Below are 12,169 nucleotides of genomic sequence, written 5' to 3'. Positions count from 1 at the left end.
AGAAGAGGAATCTTGATTTTGGACTCAGAAAATACAGCCATCATAATGATGGCCTTGAGAATAATGGTGTCAATGCACGTGTGTGGGTGAAGCAATGATCAATTTCAGCAACATGTTGACATCATCTGAAAAAAAAGTCTTTCATTACAAAACACAGAGAAATGTTGGATAAAATACAAGTATTCTTTCAAGTGTATTAACTGAGCTTGTTAGACAGTAAGAAGCAATTCCTTTGGTAACAAAATGAAAAGGAAACTGCAAACCTGCAAGGTAAGCTTGTAAGCTGACCTGGTGAAAGACTCCTGTTTGAAGGAAGGAGGAAGTTTCAGTAGCCTATGGACTTCTATTTTATGCCCACAGAGGACTAGACCTTGGGTAACCTGGCGCAAAAAGTTCACGTCCTAATAGGGTATTTGCATAGTCTCAAAGTGTCTCCCCCGCAATATGTAGTAATTTACAAAGGGAAAATAATAAATTTACAGAGGAGCTTCCTGGCAGACACTACCTTAGCCAAGTGATCATGGTTAACATGATGATACCTCTATACTGACGTCAGGTACCCCCTGATAGGGTGCATTGAGGGAGGCACATCGCTTCTGTCGTGTCCTTCCCAATGATGCAGGACTTCAGCATAATCATGAGAAAACATGGACCAAACCCAAAGTGAGGGATATTCCACAAAATAACCGAGCACAGAAAGTACCAAGGTCATGAAAGACAAGGGAAGAAAGAGGCACCGTCACAGATCAGAGGAGATGGAGGAGATGCAACCACTAAATGTAATGTGAGGGGCTTCTCTGGTGGTGCAGTGGTTGAGAATCTGCCTGCCAATGCAGGGGATAAGGGTTCAAACCCTGGTCTGGTAAGATCCTACATGCCGCGAAGCAACTAAGCCCGTGTGCCACAACTACTGAAGCCTGCACGCCTAGAGCCTGTGCTCCGCAACAAGAGAAGCCACCACAATAAGAAGACTGCGCATCAGAACGAAGAGTAGCCCCCACTCGCTGTAACTAGAGAAAGCCCACGCACAGCAATGAAGACCCAATGCAGCCAAAAATAAATAAATAAATAAATAAAATATATTTTTTAAAAAATGTAATGTGAGATCCTGCATCGTATCCTAGAACAGAAAAAAAGACATTAATTGAAAACCTGGTGAAATCTGTGTTTATCTTATTTATTTTATTAATTTCAGTTAATAGGACTGTAACAAGCTTAATTTCTCTCTTTTGATAAATGTACTGTGTTCATGGAATATGTTCACATAGGACAAAATTGTATATGGTTATAGAAGATGTTCACGTAAAGATGAAGGGTGTGTAAGAACTCCATATTGTTTTTGCAATTCTTTAAAGCTAAAATTATCTCCAAAAAATTTACTGTTAAAAAAGAAAAAAATAGATACCAGTGACCCAATGTCCTCCTTGTGGTTATAAAGGGGATCAAGAGAAAAAAATGAAACAAGGAAGATGAAATGGGAAAAGAAGACCATTAAATCATGACTAGGAGAATTTATTAAATTCGACTCATATGATGGACTGGCAGGGCCTCTTTTTCTCCTTCTTCAACTATGACAGATTGTGTAAGAAGGTGTGCAGACACAGCGCCCATTCACTCCTTCCCACTTGCTGGAGTCACCAGCAAGTGACAAACCCCTACTAATGGAAATGCAAACCTCCAAAGGAAGCCATCAGACAAGTAGGCACCATCAGGTTCCAGGTGGCTTGAAATCTCCTGGAAGCAGCTCCTATCTCTTTTAACAAAGCTCTGCTCTGGGCACGGTGACTGTAATGGAACCATAAAAATAACAAGGCATTAAACGAGCCTCAGACTAAAAAGCCTGGAAAAGTGGAAGTGGGGGAAAAATTCAAATTAATCAAATCCAACTAATGATACATTCAATCAGTGGAAATCTATTACTCCAGGTTGTACGTTCTTTAATACTCCTGAGGGTTTTTTCTCTTATATTCCAGAAAGAATATAAGAAAATATAAAGCAAAATTTGATAAAAATCCAAAGAAAATGAGAGAATCCATATTTCTCCCACTAATAGCTCAAGGAGATGAAAGATTTTTAAAGAAAATTCAAATAGTACAATTAGCAAGTTTTATCTAATGAGAACAGTTAGAGAATTCTCATTCTTTAGAAGCATAAATGGAGCTTAACAAAATTGACCATATACGAAGTTAAAAATCATGTCTAAATATACCAGATAGTCTGTACCAAACATATTACTTTCTCTACCGATTATACAATTAAATTAGAAATAAAAAACACAAGGATAAAGTTCCTCATAACTGTAAGCTTAAAAACAGACTTCAAAGAAGAATCATTATGGAAATAAAGTATTTGGAAATGAATTATAGATACTACCTATGAAAATTTGGATGGAAGTTCATGGCATTCTGCAATAAAAGAAGAATTTTAAAAGAATGAGCTAAGCGTGCACTTAAGAAGTTAGAAAAAGAACAGAATAAACCCAAAGAGAATAGAAAGAAAGAATAAGGGCCAAAATAGGAAAACCAAGGTATTATAGAAAGAATGAACAAAGACTAACATTGGTTCTTTGGAGAGAAAAATATAGCTCTAGCCGTATTGATTTTTTTAAGAAGGAGATTGCAAATAAGCAAGATTAGGAATGAAAAGAGAACATGAATATAGTGTAACAGATGTTACAGAAAGAATAATGGAACACATGTTGGAGGTTGCAAGGATATTAGGAAGCCCCTATTTAGACTCTCTGGGCTTTGGCTTTTCTTCACTGGCTGAATCTTTTTTGTTTTACTTTATTTGATATTTTGCTCTTCAAAGCTGAATATTCCATTTTTTTCGGTATAAGCTCACCTTCTAGTCTATAGAGGCTCGTGCTTGTGGGATCTGTACACCTCTTTAGCCAACAGGGTTGCAGAAAAAGAAAGACAAGTATTCAACCACAGAAGCTCAGAGGAAAGAAAACTCACCCAAGCACAGTGAATAACTAGACAGGCAGTATTCCTTCCCCCTTTTCCACTCCTGAGCCTCTTCATACTCTTATGGTCAGTTACAAGTTACTTTTTTCCAAGTCTATCTCTGTACTTATTTCTAGGGTACAAATAACAGACGACTTAATTTGGGCAGTTTGGGAGAAACTGGGGAAAATAGATTTTTCTTTCACTCTGGAGTTCTGATGAGAGCACAGGAGCTGTAGCTATAAAACTATAAAACGACATAGTGGGAATTCCCTGGTGGCGCAGGGGTTAAGAATCTGCCTGCCAATGCAGGGGACACGGGCTCGAGCCCTGGTCTGGGAAGATCCCACATGCCGTGGAGCAACTAAGCCTGTGTGCCACAACTACTGAGCCCGTGTGCTGCAACTACTGAAGCCCACGCACCTAGAGCCCGTGCTCTGCAACAAGAGAAGCCACCACAGTGAGAAGCCCACACACTGCAACAAAGACCCAACGCAACCAAAAATTTAAAAAAAAAGCAAACCGAAATAGTTTCTGCAGAAATTCCTATCCAAATGAAGGAGCCTACCACATTTTACAGGGGGTTTTACAGAGATAAGGGACACAGTTAGTAGACATCAGAGTTGCAATCTCAGTCTAGGTCTGTTGGGTTCATATACTGTCTCTTTTTCTGTTACTTCCTTTGAGAGTAAAATATTGATTTCCTGTGATGCATCGTTTCTATTTTTATGCGCTATTTCTGTTTTCCTTGCTTTGTATGACTGCCATTACAACTTCCAAAATGATACCAACAGAGGTGTCTCTGAATAATTTTACACCAAGGAAGGGGGTTTATTTTTCTTATGAAACCCTAAATGCACAGTGCCTTCATCAGGCTCTGCAGACACAGAGAGTAAACTGCACAGTGAGAGCACATTTTCTCCATAGTGATGTGTCTCTTCAACTTGAAAAATGAGAGAAAGATGGAGAATTGGACCAAGTATTAACCCTTTCAGCCTGAAATAGTACAGAGACAGACTTTACCCCCTTCGGAAGTACCTCAATTAATAGTCTCCAGGATAACAGGAAAAAGTATGTCTGGGAACGATGACTGTCAATTTCTGTAAGGCAGCAAAAAGTATAAAGGTGCACTTTAAGTTCACTGAATTAACAGTAACTTCAATTCTACCTTGTTTCTGAGGTCAAGTCAATGCAGTTTAGTGTGGTTTGAATGAGAAATTGATACTAAGCATCACCATATTTTTATTTATGATATTTTCATCAAACTACCACATAAAATGCCACAAAAATCTCTGTGCCCATAAATGTATTTGTCTTCAAAGTCTTAAGGTAGTGCAAGTGGGATGAAGTCGTTGTAGAGAATACGGTGGCAAGGTACAGGTGGGGAGACAGGAAGAAAAAAATATTTCCCTTTCCTCTATGGTACGTTCTCTTATTTTCCCAAATCAGTGGAAGGAGCTTAAAGCATAAAGAAAACTAGGGCAAGCCCCACTCCCCATTCTGTAAACTCCCATCTCTTCCTGTATCAACTATCCTTTCACTAAAAATTTTAAACTCTATCTTCCTCTCAGCAAATATTTACAGTTCTCTCCAGTCCTAAAAAGACACAGACATGCATTCAACACTGTATCCTTTCTAGCTAGCTACCACTTTATTTCTCTTCTCTTCTTAAACAAGCTTCTTAAAAACTTAAGCACTCTTTCCTTATCTATCCTTCCTCTCCTCCAGTGGATTTCTCAACCCACAGCAAACTGGCTCCAGTTTTTCCTAATTGTTTAACTGAAATCGTTGTTACCGAAGTTGCCAAGAACCTTCTCTTGGCTCAAGCAAATGGTCATTTCATGTGACCTGTCTTAAACATGTTTAAGTGCTGAGTACATCCTCTTCTTGAAATTATTCTTCTGGCTGCTGTAACTTCGGTCATGTTATTCTCTCCTGGATTTCCACCAATCTGTCTGTCTGATCTTTTTCAGTGTCCTTTGTTAACTCTTCTCTTACTTTCCTCTTGAAACTTGTTGCTCTTAGACATTTTTAAATAAATATTTTATTATGCTTTATCCCAGGAGATTAGATACAGTTCCCTGTGCTATACAGTAGGACTTTGTTGTTCATCCAAGGACTTTTTAACTATAAAGAAAATTAGTCTTTTTCAGTTATGCAAGAATTTTTCCCCAGATCATCTTTTTTTTAAATTAGTTTCTGCTTTATAACAAAGTGACCCAGATCGTCTTTTGACTTATTTGCTTTTCATTCATTTATTTGTGGTCAGATTTATTAATTTTTTTACAGCTTCTGTGTGTGTGTGTGTTTTATTTTTTTATTTTTTTACATCTTTATTGGAGTGTAATTGCTTTACAATGGTGTGTTAGTTTCTGCTGTATAACAAAGTGAATCAGTTATACATATACATATCTCTTCCCTCTTGCGTCTCCCTCCCTCCCACCCTCCCTATCCCACCCCTCCAGGCGGTCACAAAGCACCGAGCTGATCTCCCTGTGCTATGCGGCTGCATATATACACTACCGAACGTAAGGTAGATAGTTAGTGCTCTTAGACTTTTGTTCTCGGTCTTCTGTTACTCTTTCCACTCTGAGTGATTTCACCTACTGGATTTGCTTCCACTTCTACCTAAGCAAAGATATCCCCCAAATCCCTTTTCTCAGCCCAGACCTCTCTCTGGAACTCCAGCCTGGGATATCCAACTGTCTGTAAGACATCTGCTGTTAAATATACCACAAGCATCTCAAGTTGGAACAATGTCCCAAATTAAGTTCATTGCCTTCTTCTCCAAACCTGTTAAGAGTCTTCCATTTCCTTTTCCATAAAACTCAAGCTGGAAATCTGGAGTCATTCTTAACCCCTTACTGTCTCTCTCTTTCCTCATCCAGGTCTATGGAATCCAAGTGCCATAGATTCTAAAGTTATAAGATTACTTATTTCTACTTTCCCTTATACCTGACTGCCTTAGTTCAGATCCTCTTTATATCTGGCCTAAACTACTTCAATGATTTGGAGAATCCCTGCTATTGGTCATTTGTGCCCTTTATCTTCCTTCCCAAATATCCTCCCTACGGTGACAATATGACCTTCCCCAAATAGTAAATATTACCTTGATATTATCCCTCTGTTTCACTCTTGTCAATGTTTCCCCACTTTGGTAGCCCCCAAACATGAGTTCAGGGATTGCTATTGGGCTCTGTTCAGTAAGTTGATTTGAGGGATGGCACGGGAGAGAAAGAGAAATATGTATTTTTTAAAAGCTACTACTAGAGGATTCTAATGCACAGCCAAGTTTGAAATTCTTAGAGGAAGGAGCCAAACCAAAATCTGTGGGTGAAAGGAGATTAATCACTCTGTAGTAGCCACTCATACTAATAGGAATGTGCCCCCAGTGGTACCCTGTATCTCTCAGGACTGTGAAGAGCGTCTGATTAAGAGGATCCAGTCAGGGCTTCCCTGGTGGCGCAGTGGTTGAGAGTCCGCCTGCCGTTGCAGGGGACGCGGGTTCGTGCCCCGGTCCGGGAAGATCCCACGTGCCGCGGAGCGGCTGGGCCCGTGAGCCATGGCCGCTGAGCCTGCGCGTCCAGAGCCTGTGCTCCGCAACGGGAGAGGCCACAACAGTGAGAGGCCCGCGTACCGCAAAAAAAAAAAAAAAAAAAGAGGATCCAGTCAACACTCAGCAGATACAAATTTCCCTATAACCTGGCCCCTGACAATTCCTGTGCAATCCTCCACCCTCTCCAAAAATCCTTCGTTCCAGCCATACTAAGCTATTTATAACTCTCTAAGCTTGTTATGCTATGTTATACCTATATATTTTTGAAGATTCTTTTCCCTGGTTCTGGAATGTCGTTCTCTTCTTTTTCTACCTGGAAAACTCCTACTCATTCTTTTGACTACTTTCAAGCTTCTTCTTTGCTAAATACTCCTAGACTCAGGAAATCAGAGCCAAACATTTCCAATTTATGCCCATATCCTGCCTTGGATATGTTCCTACTATTGCATGTAACTGCATTTAACTCTTTCCTTGCATGTCTCTATTACCCATTATCCTGTGATATCCTTAAAGAGAGAGAGAGAATATCTTCAACACTTTTGAGTCCCTGGTATATGAGAAACAATATATTTGTTGAATGAACCAATTCCTCCAAAGAAGATCTTCCCAAAAGATTAAATGCTTAAATGTTAGAAAATGGAGCTAAATGGCAAGGATTGGTCTTTGATCTAAATTTGTTCCAATAAGGCAAAACTTGATTAGGATCAACCACCAGTTTTTCTAGTTCCTAATCTTTCCTCTTCAATCTGATGTTCTATTTTAAGCATCATTTGCCAAAGGGTATAGATATTTATCTGGGTGAGACTCTTGTGAGCCTAATGTTTACAGTGTTTATTTTTCCAAGGATAAAACAAACAAAGAAAAAGAACTACATAAGCGATATCCATCAAGGATCAACTCTTGTCTACAGAGGAACTTAGTATCAGCCAGGCATAGTTTCTGGCTTTGGCAGACAAAGGTGAAAGAAATACAATGGAATTGTGCCCTATCTCTTAAGGCTCCTTTTCATACATTATTTCCTCTGCTCTTGACAGCTACTCCTCAAGGCAGCTATCAGCACAATTGTTTACCTAAGGAAAGGAGGAAATGAGTGCCAGTGTAAAAGAGTAGAAAGCAACCGAGCTTGGTTTCTGCCAAGGTCTATCTGCCTCGAGAGCCTGGCTATTCCCACTACTGGCTGGTACTTGCCTAACAGTTATTTGATTCATTCTGCCTGAAAGACTATGTCCAGTCTGATTCATAAGAATGTTAGTTTTTGGCAACCAAAAGGTAATTTCTTAGATAATAAATGGTTATCATTCACAAAAGAACTTGCACAAACAAGATGACAACAATGTATTTATTCACAGCTGTCCTCTATTTATGGACAGGAACCCAAGCTGTGATAGATCCCACAGGGGCTACCTCAGAAAGCAGTGATGAAGTACTCGCTGGAGTCAGACCTATACATAGTCATGTATCTATAGGTTTAGTCATTTTTTAGATCAAGAAGGGGCACACGCCTTATTTACATTTGGGAATTGGTGGAAGTATTGACTGAGCCTGGATTCCTGATGTGAAGGTTGAAATCACAATGTACTTTCTCTTCATCACTGGGTCCATGTGGACTTAAAAGGAGGCAGGGTGTCACACAACCATAGTTTCATGAAAAAAAGAAAACTTATTATTTTATACAAAAGGAAACGGAAACCCTAGAGAAATTAACAAGTGATTCAAAGTCATATATTGGCAGTCAACCTAATTTCTGACTCCAAGCCCAACATTTTTTCACTACACCCAATATGGAATTACCGTAAGTACTTGACTGGATTTATAATACAAGTGTAAATTGTCACTGAATTCACTTTAACTGACTGATTTTTTCTGTTCCAAATACGCTGTGGCCCAGAAAATGGTGTACCAATATAAAAATGGTGCATTCCATCAACACTCATTGTTGGAAGCTTCTGACTTGACGTAACATATGAGTAACTCAGGAAGAATAGTAATTTTTTCAACAGTGTCAGGAAAGGAAAGCTAGGGTTTAAAATTGCCGGCAGCTTCAAGTGAAATGTCTCACTGTGATTTCTGTCTTCATGCGGTAGAGCTTCTGACCTGAAAGATGGAGAAAATGTCAAGAATTCTGCTTATTAACTATTAGGCAAGTACCAGCCAGTAGTGGGAATAGCCAGGCTCTCGAGGCAGATAGACCTTGGCAGAAACCAGGCTCGGTTGCTTTCTACTCTTTTACACTGGCACTCATTTCCTCCTTTCCTTAGGTAAACAATTGTGCTGATAGCTGCCTTGAGGAGTAGCTGTCAAGAGCAGAGGAAATAATGTATGAAAAGGAGCCTGGTCTGGGATGTTCTTAGTGAGGCTTCCTGCCCCTCTCTGTTCTTTTGTGAGGCCCCCAGGACTATTCCTCAGGCCCCAACTGGCTTCCCGGTCTCCTTCTTCCCAAAATCCAGATTAGGGTGAGGTGAGTGAAGCCCTCTGCTTGGGCACAAAGTTTAAGGGGGTGCCCAAGACACAGTAATCAAGGTAAATAGTATTTTAATACACTATTTATAAAATTTAAAATTAATGCAAAAAATGATGAAGACAATATCAACATTTTCAATTAAAGTAGGATCTAGGGACTTCCCTGGAGGTCCAGTGGTCGGGACTCTGTGCTTTCACTGCTGAGGGCACGAGTTCGATCCCTGGTTGGGGAACTGGGATCCCGCACCCAGCATGGAGCAGCCAAAACTAAAATATAAAAATAAAGTAGGATCCAACCCTCCACTTGTACAACGTGGCCTCCATTGCCTCAACCTCGTACAGACCTTGTCAGAGCCTCTCTTTATTTAAAAGTTTGATATTTTCTTCATCAGAGATTTTTGGCATTAATTTTGATTTTTAAAAATATTGCATTCGGGGCTTCCCTGGTGGGGCAGTGGTTGAGAGTCTGCCTGCCAATGCAGGGGACACGGGTTCGTGCCCCAGTCCAGGAGGATCCCACATGCCACGGAGCGGCTGACCTGCGTGTCCGGAGCCTGTGCTCCGCAACGGGAGAGACCACAACAGTGAGAAGCCCGCGTACGGAAAAAAAAAAAAAAATTGCTTTCAAGTCTCATTTATCTTGATTACTGAGCGTTTTGGTGAACGTTAAATTTTACACCCAAGCCAAACAGCTCCTGCCCCTCCTCGTAACCCTGACCCTCTTCTTCTTTCTTCCTGGCCCCAGGTCTGAGCAGCCTTTCCGGTCCTCCTGGAAGCAGAGTTTCTAGCCTTAGGGTTCCTCCCCCGTAGACGGGTGGTGCAATGAGGGGCAGACACTCAGGGGCTCCCCTTCTCTGATGCTTCCAAAGGCAAAAGTAAAGGCTCTTCTTGTCTCATGAACCACTTTGAAGAAATGAGCAATAAGACGAGCAAAGAAGACCATGTAATCTGTTGGGAGCTCCTGCACAGACCGCAGCAGGTACTAGAGGAGAGAGTAAGCGCTGGTGCTGGACCACCTACCAACTCCGACCTGCATGGGCTGAGTGACCTAGGGCAGGTACTTAAGCCCTGCCCCCCTTACTGCTTGTGCCATCCTGCGCCAGTTACATCTGCTCGCCCTTTACTAGTTTTGTCATTTTAGGCAACTTGTTTAAACTCTACCCCTTACTAGCTATGGCATCTTGGGAAGTGGTTTGAGATCTGCCACTTACCAGTTATGCCATATTAAACCTGTGCCTTTTGTACTGCTCCTTATTGGTTTGTCATCTCTGTCAAGTAATTTGAGCTTTGCCCTGACTAGTTGTGCTATCTTGGGAAATTACTTAAGCTCTACTCATTACTAGTGTGCCATGTCAGGACTTTACTTGAGTTCCACCTAGCTGTGCCATCTTGGGAAGTTACCTAAACTCTCTGTGCTTTCCCACCTGTAAAATGGGGACTATAAAAGTTATTGGGAGGATTAAATAAGTTCATGCATATGGTGCATCTAGGATGGTGTCTGATGGATATTAAGTACTCAATGCACGGTAGCAATGATATCATTTGAAAACTATTTCGCCTAAAAAAATTTCAAAATGAGAAAAGATGTTAGAAATAAAATTATACATATTTGCAAAAATGTTATAACAACAATACTATTTGTTTGAGGATAAGACTGTATTTTATGTTGTTTGAAATGATGTGTGGCAGGTCTTCCACATAAGAGACCCATGTTCCATGAAGGTCTTAAAATGGCCCTGAATTCGAAAAGTTAGGAAGTTTGTGAGTCCTACAAAATTCCCGCTGTCCTGATCGCCGTACCTGCTTAACTCTTTTCAATACAATAATAATAGCTAAGGTTTATGGAGCTATCTCTATGGGCCGCACGCTGTTCCAAGCTCCTTAAGAGCAGTATTTCTCTGAATCTGCGCAGCAATCTTAGGGACTAGGCACCTGTGTTATGATCACATTTTACAGAGGAGAAAGTAAGTCCGGCGAACTTTGGTGACTTGCCCGAGATCACACTGCCAGTGGAGGTGGAGAGAGGGCCACCACTCACTGCTGCTCCAAATTCTTTCCTTTTCAAGTGAAGGACTCCATGAGACCATGTTGCTAATCCCTACACAGAGATCTTTCGACTATTCTGTGGATGGACACAGTTGAAATGAAAGTGCCTTGGGCCATTTCCTGCTCTCTGCCTGCGTGTAGGCTGGCAATTTATTTCACAGGCATTGACATACGACATATGACATTATGTATCAAAATGTACAGAGGAAGTGCAACTCTGATGGAGGCAGATGACAGACCCAGTAGGACCCTCCACTTGGGGAGACTTTCCACCAGTTCTTCACCTGATGCCTGAATCCCCTGGCTAGTCATGCTACTCGATGGTGGCCTTCCAGGTTTGGGAAGTCCATTCATGGGGAAGGAGAGAACACAGGTGGTCCGGGTAGCTCATGCTATTAGCAGACCTCTGTGTCCCCTTGTAATCTTCTGATGAGAGAGGCTAAGTCTATTTATCCTTATATGTTAACTTGGGGAAAAATTAACCTGTTAAGGCTTTGTCTCTGACTCAGCAACAGAGGGCTCCTTTGGGTCTGAACAAGTGGCTACTTGGACTCCTTTTTCCTGTGCTTGCACCAGCCACTTGTGAGAGGCTCCCCCTTGATACATCATTGCTGCTCTTGACTCAGCTCTGAAAAGATGAGAAATCCTGCTCTATGGCTCTCCTATTCTACACCATTGAAGGATTTTGGAATCTAGGTGTGATCGTCCTGATTGAACATTTATTATGTGCCTCACACTGGGTGAGGCATTTGGAAGATATCGACATTTTATTCTCTATTATTTTGGAAGTTGATAGAGAATAAGACCTATAATTATGTGCAAATCTGAGAAATAAACAATAAATAAGAATTGAGAAAGGGGAGAGGTCAGTACAAGAGGGGAGTCTTCAAGAAAGATTTCAAAAGCTATTAAAAATTCAGTCATGGTCTTGATAGTTGATGTCATATCCAATGTCCCAGTAACACTTTTGTTTAAAACTTGCCTTTCACATGCTCCTAAACAGGAAAAGTAGTGATCTTTTTCTTCTATATCAGCTATAAACTTGTTTCTACATAGATGGTGTTGGTCTGACATATCCAATTAGTGTAGGTAATAATCTTTATGTGTATTTAAAAAATTAACTTGAGATTGACTTTAAATTTAATCTCCAGCCATTTCT

The sequence above is a fragment of the Mesoplodon bidens genome (genome assembly GCF_964165515.1).
Source record: "Mesoplodon bidens genome assembly, chromosome: 17".
In the NCBI taxonomy this organism is placed as follows: domain Eukaryota; kingdom Metazoa; phylum Chordata; class Mammalia; order Artiodactyla; family Ziphiidae; genus Mesoplodon; species Mesoplodon bidens.
This window is presented reverse-complemented; position numbering follows the sequence as displayed.